The sequence below is a fragment of the Chionomys nivalis genome, chromosome 1, assembly GCF_950005125.1.
Source record: "Chionomys nivalis chromosome 1, mChiNiv1.1, whole genome shotgun sequence".
Lineage (NCBI taxonomy): Eukaryota > Metazoa > Chordata > Mammalia > Rodentia > Cricetidae > Chionomys > Chionomys nivalis.
In genome coordinates, this window is record NC_080086.1 from 129,748,763 (window position 1) to 129,768,515 (window position 19,753).

Here is a 19,753-nt window from a genome sequence, read left to right on the forward strand (position 1 = left end):
GCTGAAAACATTTAGGGAAACCTAGGAGCCTCATGGAAGAAATGCAGCAGAGTCCTTTCCAAGATAGTTTAATGTTGATTGTTTTTCACTCATGCTAAGCATACAAGAATGTATTTGTAAAGAAAAGTTGCTTAAAATAAATTGTTTTCTTTATATGCTTGAGTTTGTTTTCCAGCGTTTTCATTTCTATAAAACTTTAAAAATCATTAAAAAATAATAAATAACCTGAAAGACAAAGATTGCAAATAAATAATTTATTTCAAATGACATAACATATACCACCCAACTATGTAAAGAAAGCAATGTCAATTAGGCAAGAAATAAGATCCATACCTAATTACTAAGTCCAATTATACTGCTATAACAATTTGGTTGAAACTGTTAATTTATAAAGAATAGGAATGATCTTTTTATAGTTCTAGAGACTGAATGTGCAAAAGTAAGATATCAGCAGATTTGCTGTCTGGAAAAACCTGTTAACTACTTATAAAGCATTGTGAAGTTGCTGTACCCTCAAAAAAGAAAAGGGAAGAAAAAGGAAATACAAATCACTATTCATCACCATGTAAAACTTCTCTTGTAAGGGTGTTAGTTAGCTCTTGGAGTTCCTGCAGTATCCTACTGTGCATTGGGAATTTTAGCATGACTGTTTTGGAGAATATGCAGATATTCGAGTCCATTGAATTTTTAACATGCTGCATTGGAGAAAGTGTGAAAAAAATACAGTGCTTCTCTCTCAGCACTGTAAGTGGGTCTATTATTTGCTGCAACAATTTTGCAATCTGTAGCAAAGACCCAAACAATTGAACAAATCAATCAAACTAATCGCCTCTCCAGAGAGGAGCAATCCTTCTTTCTCATGCCCCATGGAAGTTCAAACAATAGTGCATTCTGACAATTGTTAGAGTTTACACACTCATCACCCTGAAGCTGGTGATTGTACAATCAGACTTTGATAGAAATTACCTTTATTGCATATATTTGACAGCAATAAACCTAACAAAACATCATGGCACTAATACCCAAATGTAATGTGATCTGTGTTTTGTTTGACAGTCAACACAAAATCAGAGAGTTAAATTGGATTATGGGATTTAATTTTGGATAATGCAAAACTGTCTTAAGATAGTATAACAAAATGGGTTTAAAAATAATTAAATTTTTATGTTAATGGTGCTTTTGTGTAATTATCTCACAATGACACTAATATTGGTCTTGTACCTGAATTTGTACTTGGCTCTTGGATCAGGGTTGCTGCTGATCCCCTTACTCAGTATCAACATATCTCTAATGTTAAATTACAACATACTGTTTCCTAAGTCATCTCCAAGATAAACACTTTTTTTTCTAGTGCTTTTCCTATATCTGCAGTGGGTTTTTTCTGTGTGCCGAAGTTAGCAGATCTGGTTAGACTTTCCACAGAGACTTGGGGTTCTGTTTTATAGGAAAGAAAGGATGATTTTTCAGAAGTAGGTATTCATCTCTGTATGCCCGATACTCTAAGTAGTTTTGACCAGATGGCTGCTTTGCCGTCAGTCTTACTCATTGGTATCCTAGAAAATAGCTAAAAAGATTCTACTAAGTTGACTAAACAAACTCAATTGGTAAGGATTTACCAGTGTTGTGTTTTCTCTTTATATACTTGAGTAGTGATCACTTACTCCCACCACACTCCACACAGGTGAGTCAGTTTATGCATCCTTATCCATGGGATACCAGGTCCATCACTGACAGCATGGCTAGGTACTCCATGATTGGCTCAAGAGAGTTCAAGAATTTGCAGTTTTTATTTTTTGCTTTTATTTTTTCCCTAACCATTTCTTTTCTTCATGCTGTAATTGATTTTTTCTTTCTTTCTTTCTTTATTAAAAATTTCCACCTCCTCCCCTCCTCCCATTTTCCTCCCACTCCTCCCTCTCCCTCCCCATCCTCTCTAGTCCTAAGAGAAGTAAGGGTACCCTGCCCTGTGGGAAGTCCAAGGCCCTCCCTCCTCCATCCAGGTCTAGAAAGGTGTGCATCCAAACAGACTAGGCTCCTAAAAAGCCCGTACATGCAGTAGAATCAAAACCCAGTGCCATTATCATTGACTTCTTAGTCATCCTCATTGTCAGCCACATTCAGAGAGTCCGGTTTGAACACTCATCCGTTGCTGGTGGGAATGCAAACTTGTGCAATCACTTTGGAAACCAGTGTGGTGGTTTCTCAGGAAACCTGGAGTCAACCTACTTCAGGATCCAGCAATTCCACTCTTGGGAATATACCCAAGAGATGCCCAATCGTACTACAAAAGCATTTGTTCAACTATGTTCATAGCAGCACTATTTGTAATAGCCAGAACCTGGAAACAACCCAGGTGCCCCTCAATGGAAGAATGGATAAAGAAGGTATGGCACATATACACCACATTAGAGTACTACTCAGCGGTTAAAAAAAAAAAATCTTGAATTTTGCGTGCAAATGGATGGAAATAGAAAACACTTTACTGAGTGAGATAAACCAGACCCCAAAAGATGAATATGGTATGTACTCACTCATTAGTGGATTCTAGCCATAAACAATGGACATTGAGCTTATAGTTCATGAGCCTAGAGAAGCTAAATAATAAGGTGAACCCAAAGAAAAACATATATTTATCCTCCTGGATACTGGAAGTAGACAAGATTGCTGGTCATGGGGGTGGGTGTGGGGTGTGGGGTTGGGAAGAGGGGGAGAGAGAAGGGAGAAGGGGAGGATTGGGGAGAGCTTGGAAAAGTGGGAAGGTTGAGATGGAGGAAGGGTGGTTATGAGAGCAGGGAAGAAGATATCTTAATTAAGATAGCCATTTTAGGGTTGGCAAGAGACTTGGCTCTAGAGGGGTTCACAGATGTCCAAGGGGAATTCCCCAGCTAGGTCCCTGGGCAGCAGAGGAGAGGGTGCCTGAACTGGCCTTGTCCCATAGCCAAACTGATGAATATCTTGAATATCACCATAGAACCTTCATCCGGCAACAGATGGAGATAGAGACAGAGACCCACGTTGGAGCACTGGACTGAGCTCCTAATGTCCAGATGAAGAGCAGAGGGAAAGAGAAGATGAGCAAGAAAGTCAGGACCGCAAGGGGTGTATCCACCCACTGAGACGGTGTGACTGATATAATGGAAGCTCACCAAGGCCAGCTGGACTGGGACTGAACGAGCATGTGATCCCTAACCATTTTTTACGGATATCGTGTTTCTTAATGGAAATGCATGCTAATGCCCATGTGGAGTAATCTGCAGTTCTGTTTACAGAGCAAACCCAGAGAGATTCAGCTGGAAGGACTAAGCCCCTAAACTGTGGAAGCTGTGAAAATCTTAACTGAGTCTTAAAGAACAGGCATTCTTTGCTGAGCAACTATCTAAGATGTGAGAAGAATCTGTCCTGTCAAAGAATGAGTTGACTTTCTGTAAAATATAAATGTTCATATTGCACCATTTACTTTGCCTGCGGCATCCTTTATCCTGATGTACAGTCTTTTTGATCCTCTATGTTTTCCTTTCATCCAACAATCATAGCTCATGGGTGCTTATCCATCCACTTTCTTGACTATTCTTGGTTCCTGTAGATACTCTGAGTCACCCCTTATTCTATGTATAATTCCTTATAGCATGAATAATATTTTATAAGCATCATTTTAACTACACAACTTTATCTCTATCTTTTCCCAAATCTTCCAAAGACTAAAAACAATAGGTTGGGTAGCATATATCCACACTTTGACAAAATTTCAGAATACACACATGCGTGTGTGTGTGTGTTGATGTTTGAAATATCTACACTGGTATGGCTTATCTGATTAAAATGTAATGCTATTAAAATTAAGCTTTTACTATAAATGCAAACTGGAACTATCTGGGATAAATAATAATGGATGGCGTGTGTTTTAACTCATTCAAACTCACTGAATCCTTTGTCCCTCATGTGATTTCACTTGAATATACTGCTTAGAAAAGAAGGAGAACGTTAAATATTGTCAGACAATATGCAATATGCATAGCTGATGACATTTTATGAAGAGACATAAGATCTCTTTCTCTTTATCATGGAAGGGACATCAAGACAGCAATTCTTAATAAGAAAGGAAAAGCAAAAGTTCATTTAGGAAATAATTAAACATGGAACTCCAAACTTTAGAACTCATGTGACCTATATACATCCATTGTTTAAAGTATCTAGGCTATGATATCTTCCTATATAGTAGCTTAAACAGAAAACTGAATCTTCTTGTTTATAACTTTTAAAAATGTTGCCATGACATTGCTGAAGCACTAAATCATTGTTTAGTTGTAAGATACATAGAAAAATCAAACAATTTGGGAGGATCATCTCATGCTGATCATTTATAGAAAGTTGTCTTAATGATATGATTTCCAGTAGCATTGTGATGAAACAGACTTATCTCAGTGAAAAAAGAGATAACATTGGAAGGGAATAGACCAAAATGTGGTAGGATGGTATGATGCTGACCTATCAGAAAAGAATTAATTCAGAGAAAGTTTATCTTTAGAAAAATGTAACTTCATTTAAAAGTGCCTTCAGATACCACTAGATGAATAGACTGAGGCAGGGGAACTTTGGGGACTGGTAGAAATTAAAACTAGCCTCATGAGTAATCAAAGGAACTAAGCTAGGTAGATTGAGGTTCTTACAGAGGCTCTCAAAGGAGTAGGGAGTTGCCACACAAAAAGAGAATCTGCTATGATGTAGTTACATTTTATGAGCTAAATCATCCTTTTCTGCCCTCATCTCTATATTTTTATTTCCAGTTATGTTAGGGTATATTCCCAGAGTTTTGCAAAGTAACAGTTGTCTAGTTAAAGAAAATCAAGGTTATACAACTTTATTTGGGCATAAATAAGTGTTGAAGGGCATTTTTAAAATGACACAAAATTTATTGTGTAGAGAAGGAAGGTATATCTTGCAGGAGTTGAAGGAGGAAGTTAATATGATCAAAACTCCTTGTATAAAAGTTCTGAAGAACTGACTAAAAGGAAAAGAAACAAACTTTATTATCACTCTTAATCTCTGAGCTTTCTATGATTAAGAAAGTTCTGAGATGGAGAAGAGAGCTCAATACATATATTACCTTTTTTTAAAGCTTCTTACACAAATTTTCAATATTTATAATGTAGACAAAAAGGAGTTCGCATAATCTTTAAAATAACGTATCTAATAGCTTGCTGGATCTTGTCAATTATCACTATAAGTGTTTAGAAAGATTATCAAGAAAATGGATTCAAAAAAAGATTTTGAGAAAGATACAGATTTTAATCTTAGTAAAATATGAGTACAGATAATATCCTTCAATTTGTATATTTATAAAATTGTTACTGCTAATTATTTTATTTATTTCCTTTCATCATTGAGTAATTTATTGAGTAGAGACAGTATCTGATTTTTCTGAATCCCTGTCCCTATAATTGAGATTCTGACTAATATTTGTAATTCATTGCATGGAAGGACCTAATTATCTGTCCTTTTAACTTTCTCTTAAATTGGTTTTGGGTAATAATTGTTACTTTCTTTCCATTTTCTCAGTTAATGTAGTTGTATGTCTTTTACAAAATGCATGGATTTATCATATACATACACATAAAATATACCAAAAACTCATTTGAAATCCTTTTCTGTGCCACCGAGTATATATATATGTTACCTAACCATCAGTTGCCAACAGTTCACCCATTCATGTACACTTGTTGCTTCTGCCTTTTGCCTGTGGTAGATTATGGTGATATATGCAGGGCTCTAAACCTCAGCTCCATCTGTCTTTCATTTTTGCATTTGTTGTACTAATAATTACTATATTTAATTCTGAAGATTAAATAATTATATCCCCTGTCTATGAACCTACAGATTTGATGTTTGAGAGATGACAATGATGCTTCCTATTACAGCTGTACCATTTCACCTACCTATGGCATTTTAGTCTCTAAATGACCTTTTCTATTTGATAGAGATAAATATATAATGCTATATTTTAAAATATGTAACTTTCTAGTCCTATTTACAGAATTTGTTGAAACTGTTATTTTTTTAAGGAATACCTTTGGTATCCTTGTCAAAAATTATCTGGTCATATACAAGGAGATTTGCTAATCAATTCTCCATTTAATGCCATCAAACTATGTGCTTTTACAATTAGAGCACACTATTACATAAAACTGTACTTTCTGAAACTGCTAATTATATGTAATACCCAAAGTGGAGATATCAAAATTGACTGGACCCTTCTGGAAGGCTCTTATGATCAATTAGTGATTGTGAAAAGGGTTGAGGGGGAGCCCCTCGTACATTTATTCCCTCCTACAATTTGAGGAGTGTGGGACACACCATTAACCTCTCATCTGTTGAAGATGCAGCAGGAGCATGCTACACTTCCACGAGAAAGGAGGCACATAGAACTCAATAAAGCTACCTTTGTCTCAATTTAAACTTCCTGACCTCCAGAACTATAAACCGATTTGTAGTATCTGTAATTATCTGATATTTTGTGTTAGCAATATAAGCAGACTGATACATAGCATATCTCCTCCTGAGATATACAATTGAGTGAAAATATTTATTGTATTTTTCTTCAGGACAAGAAGAATGAAGTGAACTAGCCTGGGGTCAAGTCCTTTGAAGTAAGAAAAAGAAAGAAAGAAATCAGTAACAAAACAGAGAGGCCATATGGGATGAATAAGCCTAATGTATAGCCTGCTGTGATCGTAAAATTTTGCTTATATTCTTTTATTTTCTCTACTTCAAATTCTCCCTCTCCTTTCTATTTTACCACTGAGATATCAAAGCTGAGGTAGGTCTTAGGCTGGTGATATAGATCAATTTGATCCTAGAATTATCTTACTCCTCATTGAGCACCTGATCCCTCAGTCCTTCTGCTTTATTTAAAACTCAAGTACACACATGTTTTAATGAGTAAATGAAAGCACAATATATCTGGTAGCTATTCACTGAAGGGAAAGTGATTGTTTAAAAAGATATATTTGACTTTGCAGTAGTAATTTAAAGATATGCATGTAGTATGGAGTGCGGGTGGATTCTTTCAAAATCTGCTTGGTCATCAGAGTTCCTGTAGGGTTATGCATCTCATCTACTGCCACCAACAGCCAGGCAGGAAGCATAGGTGGGGCAACCAGACTAGGAAAATTCTAGTTAAGGGAAAGGCAGAGATGAAGTCATCTGTCGGATGCAGAGAAAGCAAGATGAGACTGCCTTACTAAGAAAAGGAACCAAACTGCATGGCAAAACATAGATAAGAATTATGGGTTAATTTAAGTTGTAAGAGATAGTTATTAATAAGCCTAAACAATAGGCCAAACAGTTTACAATTAATATAAACCTCTGTGGGTTTATTTGGGATTGAATGGCTGCAGAACCTGGTGGGACAGAAACTTCCAACTACAAAGTAGTTTTTAGGAATGAGAATTGTGCTGAAATACTTTCCACATTGAGTTGGATCACAATAAACAACCCTGCACATATCCCCCACACTGGCGGGCAAGTGTATATCTAGGATACTCTGTAGAGGATCATGGGGTAGGTGCAGGTTGCATCATTTATTTGTTTCACAAGATGCTTCTATCTCACACTGCTTGTTTGTTGATGTTCACTATTCAAGCCACTGATGCTAAATTTCATTCCTAAATCTCACCTAATCCTTGAAAACAAGACCTCACAAATAAAAGAAAAATTCTATCTTTATTCATTAGATTAGTTATTTGTGATGAAGTGCATTCATGAGAAGTCTACTCCTGCTTCCAAGATATCTCTCCATATACTTGGTTGTATACTAATGTGTCTTGTTCTTATCTAGCAGTGTTCTGGACTTATGCCTATTTTTTATTACCTGTTGCAAGATTAATTGCTATGGCTTATAAAAGGCATGCAGATATCTATTAATTATCAAGAAGAAGGACCACACAATATTCTTGAGAAGTAGAGCTGGCCCCCAAAAAGAAAAGGATAAATGACATCATGTGGCTACCTCAGGGTTCCTGAACTTTAGGATGAAGAATTCTTGTTTCCATTACAAAGCTCATTGTTTTATTGAATTATTTTTAAAAATCTGTGTATGCATTACCTTGGATTTCTAAAATTTTCAATTAATTGAAAGAACAATCTTGAATATTTGACAAAATGTGGAACTAAATATTATTACTGCTAAGAAATTAATACCATATAATCCTCAGTCTGCTCATGCACAAAATAAGAAAAATATAGCCAACCTCATAACTGTGTTCTGGGGATTAGATATTTTTAATATGTGTAGTCATTATTAGCTTCTGTTCTCCCTTAACCTTTCAGTGGCTTTATGTTTCTCTTTTAAATCACCTGTTGCCAAGTGTCTAAAATTTATTAAGCCTTGGCTGAATTAATGCATTCAATCATCACTATGTATAAGTTAATACTTTTAAATACTATGTGTAATTTCCCATCAAAAACAGAAACTCAAGATGAATAGGAAGATAGATAGTAATGGATTGTTTTACATTGGCATTACTTGGAACAAGCAGTAAGAAAAAGACACAAGAAAAATGGTGATGCCTGTAAACACTCATCGCTAAAACACATATATCAACTCAGGTTTTGCATCGGAGAGAATTCTAGGGCGAAGTTATGACATTTCCCGTTAAAACAACCACGCCACATGTCAAATGACACAAGGCAAACTTCAAAAAGCCAAGGTTGACTTTGAAAGGAAGGACATGCAAGGGAGAAAAGAAAGAAGGTGAGATACTTTAACTATAGAAAATGTCTACTATTTTTTGGGGGGCAGCATCATAGCTCACTGAGCAAAGGTGCTCACTGTCAGACCTATGCTATGAAGTTGATCTCCAGGCCTCACAGTACGAAAGGCAGGAATCAACTTCTGGTATTTGTATTCTGACTGTCACATATACATGTGCATGCACACACACACACACACACACAAAGACATAGATGGTGGTAGAGAGACAGAGAAACTGAGAAAAAGGATAACCAAATATAGTAGAAAAAATTTAAAAATTTGATTGTGCACGTCCTATACTGATGGAGGAAGGTCATTGGTTAATTAAAAAAGGAACTTCTTGGCCCCCATAGGTTAGAACATAGGTGGATGGAGTAAACAGAACAGAATGCTGGGAGGAAGAGGAAGTGAGCTCAGATGCAGGGCAGCTCCTCTCAGAGGAAGACATGATGAAGCTCCAACTCAGGATGGACATAAGATAGAATCTTCCCTGTAAGCGCACCTTGGGGTGCTACACACATTATTAGAAATGAGCTAGTCCAGATGAGAAAGTTAGCTGAGAAGAGGCTAGATATAATGGGCCAAGCAGTGTTTAAAAGAATACAATTTGTGTGCTGTTATTTCGGGTATAAAGCTAACCATGTGGGAGCCGGGCAGGACAAAAAGCATGCCCGCAGCTCCTACTACACTATACTAATAAGTTTTTTATGAAATTAATTATTAGGTAGGGGATATTGGGCTTAAATAATTAAATAGATTTGAAGAATGATGAGAAAAAAGCCTTGTGGAAATCCACTAGTTTGTAAACTAATTCTAAAATGTAGACAAAAAGGAGTTGGACTAGAATTACCTTTCAGGAGTTGACAATGTAGTTCCCAAAATACATGTATTGTTAAATGAAGATTACAATACCAGATAGGAGATACCTTCCTATGAGTTATTGGTTACATGGGCTTCAGAAATCTTTATTACAACACAGGCTTCTGTCCATGTTCCTGGTTAGTCACCATAACTAAACAATAAGACCCTATTCCTGGAGATACCACACTCTCTCTGAAGACAGAGACATAGAGAAATGAGTCTCAGAGACTTCCCCCAACCATCTCACATAGTGGCAAAAGGTGCTACCAGCCTTCTGGAGGAGAAAAGTCATCAATAGTGTTACCCAGCAACGGTCCTTGTGTAAGTATTATAACTCAGATGGTATCCGGTAGTCAGGAACCAAGGAATACCACAAAGTCAAAGCACACAATAAACCTCACACAACAGATTTATTGACAGGGGAAAACCTCTACTTGGGCAGAAGCAACAGAGAACTGAGTAGAAAACAGGGTTTACATAAGGTTTCTTTGTGGTGGAGCTTTCCAGGGTGGGGATTAGTGGGTTTTCAAATCCAGAACTTGGACACTTTATTATGTATGGTAAGGGCTAGGTCAGGCCTTCGGGGTAATTAAAATGTTCTGTGGGTGGAACCGATTTGATTTAAGGTCCTCAGGTGAGGAACTTGGCCTCTCAAGTGCTTTGCTGGTCTTATATTCTGCATGCTACGCTACAGATTGCCAAGCAAGATGGGGTCACAGGTGCAGTAAAGGCATGACTCTAATGGACCCACTAGTCACATTCGGTTAGAAAGGAAGAGGAAATAGAACGATGTAAAAGTTGAAGGATCAAGAGGAGTGCTATAAAATGCTATTATTTTCTGATGGAGATGATACAACCATCAGACTCATATTTTAAAAATCTGTGATTGCTTGCATAAGCCCTATACAAGATCAAGCTCCAAATTCCTGCCCAGAGAAGGTAAAAGAGATCCAGGCCCCACCTACTACTGAGGAGCTATTGGCAGTGAATAGTTTCTGGGTGAGAGTTGTGTGTAGTACAACAAATAAAAATGCAGAGACAGAAATTGGGGTTCAACCTAAAGGTCAGAAAAATAAAACAGCCAGCCACTGGCTGACCTCAGTCTGAAATGGTGATACTGCTTCCAGGAATTTCAGAATGAGACTGTGATTAAGAACTGTCTCCTCCCATTTTATATTCCTCTCTAGGACTGGGATTAAAGGTGTGCACCACTACCGCCTGGTTTCTATGGCAAACTAATATGGCTACTGGGAATAAAGCTGTGTGTCACCACTTCCTTGTCTGTAAGGCTAATCAGTGTGGTTGTTTTACTCTGATCTTCAGGCAATCTTTGTTTATTAAAATACAAAGAAAATATCACCACAGTTGTGAGTTTCCTACACTCCAGTGGATGGTTTCACACTCATTCACATATGGATAGGAGCTGTGTCCTGAATGGCCTACATACATCCTTGTGTGGTATGAAGAGGATTTCTTGCCTAATCTATAAATATTAAGGATGATACTAAGAAGGGCTGCAGCTGACTTGAACACTTATGAGTGCGGACCAGTCCTTTAAGACACCAGATACTGCTGCTCCCTTTGGGAATTCTGCCTCCTACACCTGGCAGAGTAGATTCTCTTGGACACCTACTCACTGTACCTTGTGCTCAATGGTGATTTTTAATGATAACATTCTTCCCTCCCCACTCCCAGCCTGAGACAATATGTGAATGCATCCCAGTCTAGATCAGTCACTGTCACCAGGGAATTGATTGAAATCTTAGAACTTAGTCATTTGGTTGCAGCATGTTAAGGCTTAGGCCCTCTATCAGGTTCCTCTCATTTTCTGGCATTCTCAAGACCCTATTACTTCTTTGCTTTAATGGGTCACTCAGTATTTTCCCAATAAAAATATGTGCATGTGTAATGTTTGTATTTGAGATATGTGTATGTTTATGTAATTTTCCATTTTATTTGGTTTGATAAGAACCAAAATCTATTGGATATAGTTAATAGCTCAATCTCTAGCTGATAAACATGTCTAAGGAATTTGCATATAATTTACAAACAGTTAACATTTAATGTTTGTTGAGAAGTCATGGGGGTAAACTTGTAACTCAGGTTACTCTGAAACAGCGAGATATTGAACTCATAGTAGACAACAGAAGGTGCACTCTTATGAGGAACTAAGAGGATTAAAATAATAGAAGTGCATGCGATGTCATCTACCAAACTTCCAAACTGCATAAGGAGGTGACTTATACACTATAAGCATTGTATTGCAAGTATTTATTGCATATTAATGAGCCATTCACTGTCATGTGTATGTAGCTAGCAATACACACAAGGTACTACAGGTGACCTCTGTCATATACAGTGAATGGCAAATTAATACTCTAAATCTGTAGTAATATTTTTGCTTATGTTTAATCAAATAAAGCTCACAAAGCAGAGCTAAATCAGTAGAAGAAAGGCATGCTTTTAATCCTGGGACTTGTAAGATAAAGTCAGAAAGATTTCTGTTAGTTCATGGCTACCCTGGGATAGACAAGAATGAATCTGTCTAAAAGATAAACAGAACTAACACAAAGATGATCCCAGCACTTAGGATCACATTCCTTGAATCTCAGCACTATGGAGGAGGAGACAGGAGTGATATGGCTGGGTGGAGAAAGAAATATAAGGCTGAAGGGGACAGGAACTTAAACAGCTTGAGGTTTGGTGGAGACAGTGGCAGTCTGAGGATTGCTCCTGCAGGCAGAGGACAAAGTCTGAGGAGACAGTCTGAGGACAATATTGCCCCTACGGTCTGAGCATTGGTAGAGGTAAAAGAACTCTTTAGTGGCTGGCCACTCTGCTTCTCTTATCTTCAGCATTAACCTTTACATCTGACTCTGGGTTATTATTATTAAGACCATCTAGAATTCATGTTACATCAATCTGTTCACAATTTCAGTAGGCAATGAATCTTGCACATACACTAAAAGGAAAAGTCAACATTGATCTCATGATTCTGAAGGTAGGAGATACAATATGAGACAGGAAAATTTGAACATTTAAGAGGAGTTATTTAGACATGTGTGCGTATTCTTCTCTAAGGGTAACTTCCCTCCCACTCTAATCTTCCAATGCATCCGTATTCAGAAGTGGAGCTATTATGAGATGATCAGTTCATGAGGATGGTTCCCTCCTGAATAGGATGGCAGGGAATAGACTCTAACAATGGAAAGAGTCTCAGGATACTTCCCTCTTGTGAGAAAGTTTCTGATGTTTGTAAAATAGCATAGTCAGGTATTTTGTTGTAGTAATCTGAAAGGGTGGTGATTACGGTGAAAAAATAGGACAATAGAGAAGAGAACTTTAGAGTTATTTTCATAAAACGGAAAACTGTGGAAGAATGTGTACCCAAACAACAAATATAAGAAAAAGTATGTTGACGGTAAATTGTGCTTTATACTTATATAAGGGAAGCGAGAGATAGTGAGGGAAACAGGAAGCCAAAACAAGATACAAAAGAGATAATGCCATATGCGGGGAGTTTCAGCCTCCCAGTGGTGTCTTCGACAGCCTCATATGGGTCCTATTCTGCATAAAGCATAAGAAACATGATAATGAATGGATTCCATTCTGCTAGATTCATTAGTGAGTCTTCTGGGTGACTTGTATTTGCAGTCATGAGAGTAAAGCTAACTTCAGGGAACTGCCTCTTCTGTGTTTCAGTGTAGGTTCTTTTATATGCATGAGAGGTTGTTAGTGGAATCACTCGGGGTACAGTGTAAAATAAAAACAGGAAGGAGGAATTTCCCACAAAAAATTTAAGCAGTACCAGAATAATAAGAAGTGCTTGGAGAATATAGCACCAATTATATATACTGTTTAATGTAGTCATACAAATTAACATGAACTGAGTTTATAATAGCAGAAGGCATTCCACATGACCATTGAGTAATTCCATTACATCTTTGTCAAGCATCCTAGCATAATTATAATATTTTAAAATATTGTTAAATTGTTTTATGAAAACATAAAAACCATAAATATAAGCAATATTTTAAAGGATTTATTTTTCTTTTAACTGTGTGTATGTGTATGATTGTATATCTAGGAAAGTCAGAAGAGGGAGTAGAATCCTGTGAGGCTGGGGTTACAAGGTGTGAGTTCCCTGATCTGACACTAGTAAGCAATTACTAGTCTTCTAAAAGACAGGGAAGTTGTCTTAACTGCTGAGCATTTCTCAAGACCTCATAGTCTTTATTACTTCTTTATTACTGGACTATTTCTAAACACAATAAGCACTGAAATATTAAGAAATATTTTGACAGAATTTCCAAGGTGTCAATGTGTTTTCCCAGTCATTTTTATATAAATAAGCTTCATTTCCCCAAATATAACATTGTTCTATTTATTTTCACTATAATAGCTCATGACCCCAAGTGAATTAGTTTAGTTATCTATATAAAATCCTGTTATATTTAATGATAAAGTTATTTTCTATAAATTCAGTAAATAACGTACTTTTTATACTTCAGTATAGATTCAAAAATAAAGTGAAATATAAGGATGGGCACATAAAGCCTCACTGTTGTGAGATAATGCTCTTATACATTGTAAAGATTGTCACTTATATTGGCTTAATAAAATTCTGATTGATAAGTAGTAAGATAGGAAGTATAAGCAGGGCAAACAGACTAGGAGAATTCTAGGAAAAGGAAAAACAGAGAGTCAGTTGTCACTCAGACATAGAGGACTCAAGATGAGTATGCCTTAGTGAGAAAAGGTACCAAGCCACATGGCTAAACATAGTTAAGAACTATGGATTAATTTTAGTTATAAGAACCAGTTAGTAATAAGCCTGAGCAATATGCCAAATAGGCCAACCAGCTTATAATTAATATAATCCTCTTTGTGTTTATTTGGGACTGAATGGCTGTGGTACTGGGCGGGACAGAAACTTCTGTCTACACCTCACTCTTTTCTGAACCTAAAGACTACTGTAACCACATGAGCTTCTGTAGGAAGTGCCTTTGCATCTCCCCTGAGAGAGTATCATTCAAATTATCTCCTTCAATGGAAATATTCCCAGATTGATTCCTATGTACCACACAGATCACCCTCAACCCAACCCATGATTTTCATCCTATTACCTATATGTGTCCATTATTTTCTCTGCCAAGTGTTAAAAACAAGAAGAGCAAGCATGGCATTGCTAACAAAACCTAGACAATTTACTGTCCTCACATAACATCCCAGTTACACCAAATTATTTCCAGGGTGTTTCTTCTGAAAGAAACTTAAGAGCTAGATGCTTGGACACATTGCAGTAAACATTTTTTCCCCACAGAAAAATGAAATTATTAGCTAACACACCAACTTAAGTGTTCTTGTTTGTTTTATTTCTCCTTCTATTTTTCATAGTTATATCCCAATAGTTTGGTGAGATTAAAAACATTCACAAACATCTGAAGTTCACATTTATAGTTAAGGTCAGCATTACATGAACAGAACAAGGAAGATAATGACGACAGGTGTTGGCATTTGGGAGACCAAACGGATGGTTTAAAGTGAGGGTTATTACTCATATCTGTCTGCTTTCTATGGCTCTTCACCATTAAAATATTCACATGCCTCTATGAACAAGGTCCAGCTTCTGCAGTCTGCAATTGGGTATGACTTGCTAGGTTCTGGTTTCTGCTTAGAATCTAAAACTTAGATGCTGACAGGCAGGTGTGTTCAACTTGTGGCAGGTTGTTCACAACCCCACACATTTTCACATGACAATATGTTATCTCAGTTTCAAAAGTTTCTTAGCTAGTTCCTCAAAGTTTATGTTGTTTCAGTGGTATGTCCTTTTGTTTCAACCTCTACATAGTTCTGACCTAGAGAAATGTATATACCACATTTTTTTGGAAATACATAGTTGAAGAAATTAAAAATATGTGTTAATCTTCTGTACATTTTATACATAAAAAAGATTTACAAATCATTTATTTTCATCTAAACAACTGGGGAGAGACATGGCCCATTCCTTTGGTACTTTTAGATTGTCTCAGTTGTATAAGTCTAGAATTTTGCATTTAATACATAAATATCTGGTTACTGTCTTTACAAAGCACACACACAAAAATCACTCATGTAAGTGTTGGAAATGTAACAGGTGTGTCCTTGTTATGAGAGTGATTCATCTCCAGGGAAGATGCAGAGAGCTCTCCTTCCTGTCCTTGTTGATGCTGAATGCTTCAGGTCTCTTTCCTAATGTCGAATTAAATTGAAAGTCAGAAAAGATGTAAAAGCACATAAAGCCATAAATGGAATTATTATTTCAAGCACATGAAGTGATTATTTTGGAAAGCAAATATTATTTCATCTTGTGCTGCATGGAAAAGTCACAGCAAAAGATTTATTTCTACAGTATATGGGACGTCAGATATAAAGTAATATCACAAAATGCATCATGTGTTTAGATAGACAAACAATAATACTTCCAAAATAATTTTATAAAATATAGGAAAAAAACCCTTATATTACTTATGATGAACATGAAAGGCAATTTCTGGTAATCAGTTTAAAGAAGTTAAAAATATCTCTTCTGCACTTACTCATCAGTTTCCAGTGAGAACAGAGTAATAGATGATAAATATTATGCATCCTTTTCATTTTATCTTATGTGTTGAGTTCCATAATCAATTCCACACAGTGTGTGTGGAAAAAATGAACAATCTCCTGTAGATACTAGACTTGCTTTTGTTCCTCATGTATAAACATCTCAAATCACAAAATCTCATCTCTCTAATTCTGTGTTGTGATGTATCCAAACTACCTTCAAAAGTTTCATTTGATGGTGTGGAACCAAAGTGTTCTTCCTGAAATAGACAAAGTAACATAGAAAGCAGTAGAATGCCTTAATGTAAAGATACACAGTTTCCCTTAGAGTTTTTGGTCATCCAATTATATGTACGGGTGTATGTGCATATGTCTGTGTGCATATATGTACATGTTCATATGTGTATGTGTATATATGTATGTATAGCTATGTATATGAAATGTTTGCATATGTGTGATAGACTAATGTAAAGTGTATTTCTCATCATGCATCATCTTAAAAGACTGTAAAAGCTTCTCTCTTATATAATATGAATTCTTCTTACACAATACATTAATTATGACTTCATTTTACTTACATGAAGACACTGAATCTAGGAAAGAAGCTAATGGTTCAATATCTATGAAGTATCACATGGAATAAAATATTTTAATTTTAATAATTTCATTCTGAAATTTCATAATAAATACTATACAAAATACATCATTGTAATTCTGCCAAAGGCCTATTTACTCATCATTTTAAAGATATTGATTCTGTTCAGATTTATTTAGAATTAATAGAATATGATTTCAGAGAAATTTCTTTTTTATATATTATAATTTTATTGCTGATAGATATGTATATGTTAGCTGTCTACTAATATCCAGGCAAGGAGGGGAGCAGAGAAAAATGTAGAGCTCAATAAAAAATATTTAATCGTATTATATTTTTGTACACTTGAACTTGTCCATATTGGGTTTCATGGTCTACATTGATGATGATGACTGAACAGATCTCTTTCTCTTCATGTGTACCCCTTTGCTGACCAACTGGACCTCTTTCCTCCCACATACTAAATTTCCCAGGTTTCCAGAGGACCTAGCTGGTCATTTTCAGTCCACTAAGGAGACTCTTCAGAGAGATATGGGAACATGAAGTGATTCCCACGTAATGGAAGCACTCAGTAAGAATTCTCATACACAAGAAGAAGGACAAGCTGGACTGCTCAAATTACAAGGGCATTAGTTTGTTGTACCATAGCAACAAGATCTTCTCCTCCATCGTCCAGCAAAGGATCAAGGACAGAACAGAGAAAATCCTAGCAGAGGCCCAGTGCAGATTTAGAGCTAACAGGAGAATAGATCAGATCTTTACTTTGAGGCAACTGGCAGAAAAATGCAAAGAATTTGGAAAAGACTTATATGTATTTTACATCAACTTTAGGAAGGCATTCAATTGCATTTGGAGGAAAGAACTTTGGGAAATGATGTGGTTCTACAGGTATACAAAAAAAAATCATAAGAATACTAGATAATGCCTATAAAGATACTTTTGCATCACTCAGTCTATGGAGAACTATGTGGTCAGTTTAAGACTATCATAGAAGTGTTGCAGGGATGTGTCCTCTCATTACTATTTAATATAATCCTAGAATTAATAATAGAAACAGCCCTGGAGGATGAGGAATAGGCATTCAGATACATGGTATGTCAATCAATAAATTGTGTTTTGCTGACGATACTATACTACTTACTTAAAGTTCAAATGAGCTGTAGGCCATGTTAAATAGAGTGGTGGAAGTAAGTGAAAACCTTGGAATGAAAATAAACATTGAGAAGACAGAGATACAACACATGGGACAAGTGCACAAGGATTTTAACCTTGTAGTAGAGAATCAGAACCCCAAGCAAACAGTCAAATTTGTCTTTCTGGGAGGAAACCTCAGTACAAAGAAGGAAACTATTTCAGAGGCAGATAGAGATAGCAGGACTGCATTCAAGGAAATAGGAAAGTTTTAGTCAGCAAGAGACATAATGACAACAACAAAATTACAAGTATATGAGACACTTATCTTGAGCTGTCTCTTTAAAACTCTAAAACCTGGACAATGAAACATTCCTCAGAACAATGGCTGAATTTGTTTGAGATGTCATGTTTCAGGAGGATTCTAGGCATCACATGAAAAGGTAAGCAGCTCAACGATGTTATTAAGAAACATCTCCATCTGCAGAAGGAAGCAAACTACAGGATATGGCAACAACACTTAAGATACTCCAACCATGTTATGAGAATGAGTGATAGCAGATAACCAAAGATAGCACTTCTTGGAGGAGTGCGCGGGATAAGGCAAAGAGGAAGACCCCCCCCCAAAAAAAAACCACTGGATAAAAAGCAATAAAGGAAGACTGTGGAACTTTGTATATGACAATAACACAAGCATCTAGAATTGCCCAGGGAAGAAACAACTGAAGAACTGTCTTAAACAGGTTGCCAATGCATTCTTAAGCATTGCTATGGCATAAATAATGATAAATGAGATGATATTATATTTACTATATATCCTAAAAAACATTATAGCATATATACTTTTATGTATGCACAAATAAAGTCATGATTAAGTAACAAGAAGAGAGTACAATATTTCTTATGATTCTGAGTTCCATAGAGGTGCTGATACCAAAGTTTTACATGAATACCTTCCTTCTGTTATGTTTCTCACTCATTATGTAGACTGTGTTCTTTGCCATAGTGTCTTAGAGCTCAGTAGAGTGTCTTGTGCAGGGCAGCTCAATATGCACAGGCTTAGTATTCATAGGAATTGCTGATGTTGAACCCTAGAGTCCAATCACCAAGGAGGAGTCACCCCTAAGAGACCGTCTCTCACACCACAGCTGATGTAAAAACATGAGGATTTTTATTAATTCTGTCATAACAGGATCTTTCAAAATTAGAGAGGCCAAAAAGAACCTGAATAGCTAGTGCAGGCTAATTTTATAGGAAAAAGCCATAAAAGGAAGGAGGTGTCTGGGGATTGTTCTTTAACTATTACGATTGGCTTATTCAAAAGGGCTATTGCAAATAATTGGCTGGAGAGTGGTTGCCAGATCAGATGAGGTAAGAGGAAATATCTGAGGATCACTTCGATCCCTTTCCTAGGGGCTGAGTCAATACATCAGGAACTGAGTCAACATCTTAAAGTTTATCTTGCCCCAATTTCTGGAGAACATTCACAAAGACTCAAGGAAATGGAAAGTTCCCACCATTTCAATACATGTGTGGATAATTGTTAGATTCCTGGTTCCCAGAGGAGGGGGGCACTACTGCTAAGAGGCCTCAGAGTTGTCAGAAATGGCGTTAGAGTTATTTTAGAGTTCTACACTGTCTATTGTTTTTCATTATTTATCATTTTCCCAATATAAGAACACAGGAAGTCAATCTACATTATGAGGCATGTGTCAGGTGTGTGTGTATCTTATTTGTGGTCTATATACATTTATCTTTCTGATCAAATCTCAGAGAATAACCTTACTTTAAATCATTGGTACGAATTATTTTATAAGTAAGAGAGTCCATGATTC